Below are 6,779 nucleotides of genomic sequence, written 5' to 3'. Positions count from 1 at the left end.
AGGAGTTGAAATCTGGTACACACATAGAAGTCGTGCCTTGAGACAGGAGTATGGATGAATCACTTATAATAATATTCAGAAAGAGAGAATTTGTGGACTGTTATCTTGTTAGCTGGGCAGATGTGTTTGAATGATTTGTCAGTGACATAAAAGCATTGAGTACAGTTTGTCCATTACACATTCAGATGTCTGGCATCATATAGCTCTAACCAGAGTATGCATATTAAAAACATGAAATGATGCTAAAAAAATGACTGTGTCCAGCCATGTGACGTGTAAACCATGTTAATAATTTTGAAGCTCATGTTCCCTTGATACAATAAAAAGATCAAACCCCCCAGTTAATATTTGCCAAAGTAGTACTAACTTAGTAATGCTAATTTTAAAAGATCTGTGTTTTTAGCCCCACTCAAATAAAATTGTTTCTGTTGTCTAACAGAGATGTCTCCCATTATTTTGTTACATGCTGTTAAGAATATTTATACGCTCCGGAGGTTAAGAATTTATCAGGACTGTTTACCTTAAATAATAGAAGCAAAAAAAGGAATTCTGGAGAAATTGGTTAACAGAAAAAAATTAATAAATATATATTTAAAAATACATTTACCATATATTTACTATTTATTAATATGCATTACTAAATATATATTTACTGTATTATTATATATAATGATAAATACATATTTACTATTTACTATAAATAGTAAATATATATAAATGTATATTTACTAATAGTATATATAATCCGTTAAGTCACCCTATTTCTATTTTGTTGTCTTTGTTGTTCTCAGATGCCACATACATTCTTTCAAAAAATTTTATTGGTTTGCCTTCAAAACATCTCAGTTTTAGTAATTTTTCATCATGTATACGGTTACCTCTTGCTTCAAACCACCACTAAAAGTTTGACTAGATAACTGCCATAGTCACTCAACTAGATCTCTTATCCAATCTTGCCCACTTGACAGTCATTCTCAACTAATAGTAAATACTATTAGTAAATATATACTTACATATATTTACTGTTTATAGTAAATAGTAAATACTATTAGTATAGTAAATAATAAATATGTATTTATTATTAAATACAATAATAATAATTACTAATAGTAATAAGTAGTAATAATAACATTAATAATTAGTAATAATAGCAAATGTATATTTGCTATTTGGATATTAGAAATATCAACACTTTGAAGATAAATATCAGCAGTTATAGTCTTTAGCAGAGCATTAATTACCTTTAAATATTTTACTTTTCTTAATATCAATTAATTAATTTGGTTGTAGATTCTCACAATATTTTTCAAAAAGACATTCCCCAAATACCCAATGGCTATTAAAATATTAAGTATTTCAACATGACGTTAATTATTTATGTCATACTTTTCATACGAAAACATTGCTGTTTAAAATATTCTAATGATAGATAACTCCTGTGATGAACTTAAATATTTATCTTTCTTTTTCAAAAAAGTGATATATAATCAATAAATGACATTAGTGATAAAAGGAACATTGAAAGAAATGAATATAATCTAGAATTTAACTAATTTAACTAGTATAATCCATTAGAAGTCCTCTGTCAATTCCAAAAGTCGAGGTACATGAAGAAAATGGTTGGGTATGTCTGGCAGACAGCAATAAATATCTAATTGAAGAAAGTGAAGGGCTGAGGAAAGAGTAGGATGATAGAGGTGGAAAATTCTTCCATTGGCAAAAGATATATCCACTTTTTACTTTTCTAAAATATAAATGAAGTTGAAAAACAAAAGGAAAAATTATTTCAGAGCATGTGTTCTTGAAAGATTAATGCAAATCTAGGCAAACTTCTAGGCCAATTTTGTAGTATATTAAAAAATGATCATGAAAATAAGCGTGTCATGTAATCTGGATTTCCTAGACTTGGAGGTTTCAAGTGAAATAATTTTTACGCTAAGAAGAAAATATAGTCTTATTATGATTAAATATAGTACCACAAATATTTGCCTAACATTTGGCAGTTGAAATTTTGTGTGTGCTTTTATATTTGTGTGTGTATGTGTGTGTGTGAGTGTGTGTGAGAGACAGAGAGAGAATGACCCAAAATATTCCAAACTGAAGATTTTCTGACACATTTTACCCTTCAAGTAAATTAATTCTAATTCTATAGAGGAATGTTGAACCTGTTGCCTTGCTGATGTTTCTCAAGTTTGAGAAATTGCATCCTGTCCATGTTGGCTAAAGAGAAACACATTCGAGTAAAGTAGCATACATGGAAACAGTGCAGACAGTTAGAAAGTAATCAGAATCTTACTACCTGTTTAACTATTTCAATGTTTATTTAAAATTTGAGTTGGTGCTCACACCACTAGACGCAATGTGCTTTCTACTTGTTGATATGGATGATAGCATTGAAGTTACTTTTGAAGTTTCAGATTACTTTTGAAAAGCAACTTCATTTTTCCTTATTTGTTAATCTATTTCTTACACAATTTCTCTCAAATAATATGTGTTTATTATATATAATATTTTATTTATAATATAAAATATAATTTTAAAGCACGTAGTTCAATGTTCTCAGGCATTTCTCTTTTAAGATGGTGTAAGTATATCACTGATTTCTGCTGCTTCTTTGCCTAAGTTTCCCGTGATGAAATCTGTGTTACCCTTAGAATTTACATTATGGCTACTTAGGTCAGGCTGATAAATAAAAGTTTGTTAAAAAATAAAGTAAAAGACAGAAATAATTGAATTCTTTGCTCATAAACATGTAAAAAAATTATGATTCAAACTTATATTGGAGATTTTTCTAAAAGCAAGTTTGTATAAACTATGAGTGATTATATTTCAGAGGCAAGTTTTCTGCTCATTGTAGCATCATTTTCTTGAGCAAAGATAAATGAGATCTTGGGAAAAGGTGGTTGGAACAGGAGTATGGTAGAGTGGTTTTAATAGATTCTCATCTTTCCTCATGGAAGTTGTCTGCTTGATAATTAAAGCTTAGTGCCTTGCCTTAATCTCATCACAAAAAGATTGTATGTAAATTATATTGTAATGAATTGATATTAGGCAACATAGGCTGCATAATTAAGTGTAAGGCTTTAATTAAAACAACATTTCCAAACTGTGTGTGCAGGTACATCATTTATGGATTTTATAAAAAATGCACGCCCTTTCCTTGCTGACTCAGAATCCTTGCTAATGGGACTAATTGTCAAAAAAAAAATAACCTGTTTCTAGTATGAGTCAAAAACAAAGTAACATATCAAATTTTAAAAACAACTAGCTAAAATATTTTTGCTTATTAATAAGATTTAAAAGTGTAATAAATTGCTATAGAACAAAATTTAACTTTTTTAACGGCTACACTGTCACTGAGTAGTATTAAACATTGAAATTATGGGTTTACTGATAGATATGTTGTAAAAGGTCAATAAAATGAATGTTCCTGCATGTGGAATGGAATGGATGATTAGTTTCTTGAATAATAATTTGACCATAATTGAAGTCTTGTAATATTACCCAAATAAATGAACAATCTCCATCATATTATAATATTGATTTTTCTGTGCTATATATCTACTGAGTTTATGATGTAACAGCAAGAGAAAATGTGTCAGGAAATAAGTTGATTTTATTTTTAATTTATACACAGCAACTTAAACTTTTTAGTACACAGTTCAATATGTACAGTTCTGTAAATATTGAAAAATACATAGTGTCATGTAACTACCATTACAATCAGGACACAGAACAATCCCCTCACCACAATTAAATTGTCTTATCCTGTCCCTTTGTAGTCAGATCCCCCGCTTTCCCTTATCCCTGGGAAATAATGATCTATTCTTAGTCCCTATACATTTGCATTTTTCTGGAAGTCATGTATATGAAATCCTACAAGATGTAACTTTTTTTTTTCTGGCTTTTTTCACTTAGCATACACCTTTCTAGATGCCTTTCTAGATATTTTTGACATTCATCCGTTGTTCATTTGATTTTAATTCTGACAGGTATTATATTGTCTAGGTGTGCAAGAATGTTTATTCACTCACCCATTAAAAGATATTGAGATGTTTTCAAATTTCAGTTATTATGAGTAGTGTTTACATGTACATTTGTAACTTTTTGAGAGAATTTTTTTTCTCTGATGAAATACTTAGAGCAGGACTGTTAATTCCTATGGTAAGTGTATGTTTAACTTTAATTAAAACTTAACACACACATAGAGTGGAAGAAAGAAAAATTAGACCCTGATGACATAACTTGAGCCCTGAATTTTCTAGAGATTGAAGAATAGTTTACTCTTGGGTTTTTCAGATGGATTCTCTGCACTTGCAGGCCAAAATTTCCAAATACATTACCAAATTCCTCTCGGTTCACAGTTCCTATGGTGCCCAATTTAGTGTTTTTCAAACTTGCATGATTATTAAAATCAGCTAGTGTTTATTAAAAATGCAGATTTCCAGATCACTGTCCTGAAAATTATATTTTATTAAGGTTTCTGTTTTTTAAAAATGGTCCTGATATGAATATTATGATCTAGAAGTTCATATCATCTAGAAGTTCTGTTAGTTCAAGCTAACACAATAATAGTACAATATTTACAATATTAAAAACTATTAATATGCTACCATATTCCACTGAATATTATATGATTCACAAAATTGCTTAGCAAACCAGTATATAGCTACAGAATCATGGAGTGCTACAGATAGAAAAACAGTAGATACAATCTGCTCCAACAGCCCATTCTTTACAGTGAGAAATTTGTAGCTGAGAGAAGTCATACACATAAATCCCACAGGGAGTTAGCAGAACAAATACAACAACATGAGCCTCCTGCTAGTTTCAATTTATCTTGCTACCAAGCTCACATGTCTAAATTAGAAAATTATGAGAAAAAATACATAAGTAACAAGATACTGAAAAATCCACCTTTATAAGTCCAAAAGGGCTTATAGCATGTTGTCAATTCTTAGCATACTGTTTATGAATGGGCACTCATTGTTTGATCATTATAACAAAAATGAATAAAAGCTTATCCTAACTCATGGCTGTGATTTTATAATCATAACATTTAATACTTACATACCAAGTATCTTATTTGTAATAGAAAATTGAGAGATGTTATTGATGAAAGGATTTTGAGAGTAGATAAGTCATTCATTTTTTTTGTGAAACATTAACACAATAAATTGCTTGAAAAATCAAGTGATCCCAAAGCAATAGTCCCAAACAAGAAACTCAAAGGGTTTTACATACCAACTAAGAATTTTTCAAATTTATTTCCCAGGGTTCTGAAAAATTTATATGAAGTAGATTAGCTCCAGAGGTTGCTGATTTAAGGGGTTAATTAACATCACTTGATAGATATAAGGTCCAAAAGTCCTTCACATTATAAAATGAAGCATTATGAACTGAACATCCTCATTATTCTTTCCTCCTCTTGAGTAGTCAAAATCAAACTGATTGCCTTCTATAGCTCAAATTGTTAAAAAAAAAAAAAAACTTCCATTAATGTTGCAGAAAGTGATACTTTAAATAATTTGTTGCCATTTCAAAACTCCAATATTATCCTCACTTTAGCAATGCATGTACTGAAATTGGTGTGATACAGAGATTAGCATGGCTCCTGTGCATGGATGACACACAAATTTGTGAAGCATTCCATATTTTTAATCCAGTTTAAAATGATTCAAGATAAAATGGCCATATTAAGAAAGAATCAAACTGATATGATAGAGCTGAAAAACCCACTACAAGAATTTCAAAACACAATCAGATGTATTAACAGCAGAATAGACCAAGCTGAGAAAACAATCTTAGAGTGCAAAGGCCAGTTTTTCAAATTAATTTAGTCAGGCAAAAATAAAGAAAAAAATTAAAAAGAATAAACAAACCTCTGAGAAATATGGGATTACATAAAGAGGATAAACCTATGACTCGTTGGCATCCTTGATGGAGAAGGAAGGCGTGTAAGCAACTTGAAAAACATATTTGAGGATATTGTCCATGAAATTTTTCCCAACCTTGCTAGAGAGGTTGACATTTGAATTTAGGAAATTCAGAGAACCTCTGCAAGATACAATACAAGATGACCATCCTCAAGACACAGAAACATCAGATTCTCTAAAGTCATTAAAAAGAAAATATATTAAAGGCAGCTAGAGAAAAGGGACAGGTCATCTACACAGGTAACTTCATCAAGCTAATGGCAGGACTTTCAGCAGAAACCCTACAATCCAGAAGAGATTGGGGACATACATTCAGTGTACTTAAGAAAAGAAATTCCAAGTCTTTGCTATTGTGAATAGTGCCGCAATAAACATACGTGTGCATGTGTCTTTATAGCAGCATGATTTATAATCCTTTGGGTATATCCCCAGTAATGGGATGGCTGGGTCATATGGTACATCTAGTTGTAGATCCTTGAGGAATCGCCATACTGTTTTCCATAATGGTTGAACTAGTTTACAATCCCACCAACAGTGTAAAAGTGTTCCTATTTCTCCACATCCTCTCCAGCACCTGTTGTTTCCTGACTTTTTAATGATCGCCATTCTAACTGGTGTGAGATGGTATCTCAAAAAAAAAAAAAAAAAAAAAGAAAAGAAATTCCAACCAAGAATTTTATATCCAGTCAAACTAAGCTTCATAAGTGAAGGAGAAATAAAATCTTTGTCAGACAAGCAAATGATTAAGGAATTTGTTACCACCACATCTGCCTTACATGAGGTTCTTAAGGGAATGCTAAACATGGAAATGAAAAGTCACTACCAGCCACCATAAAAACACAT

The 6,779-nt window shown here is 30.6% G+C and overlaps 1 pseudogene; it reads left to right on the top strand.

The window, feature by feature from the left end:
* Positions 1-5,559: 5,559 nt before the first annotated feature.
* LOC119625437 (U6 spliceosomal RNA) lies at positions 5,560-5,659 on the top strand (annotated as a pseudogene).
* Positions 5,660-6,779: the final 1,120 nt, after the last annotated feature.

Source organism: Chlorocebus sabaeus, chromosome 10 (assembly GCF_047675955.1).
Source record: "Chlorocebus sabaeus isolate Y175 chromosome 10, mChlSab1.0.hap1, whole genome shotgun sequence".
NCBI lineage: Eukaryota > Metazoa > Chordata > Mammalia > Primates > Cercopithecidae > Chlorocebus > Chlorocebus sabaeus.
The sequence above is the reverse complement of the archived record's forward strand: the minus strand, read 5'-3'. Positions and strand labels throughout refer to the sequence as shown.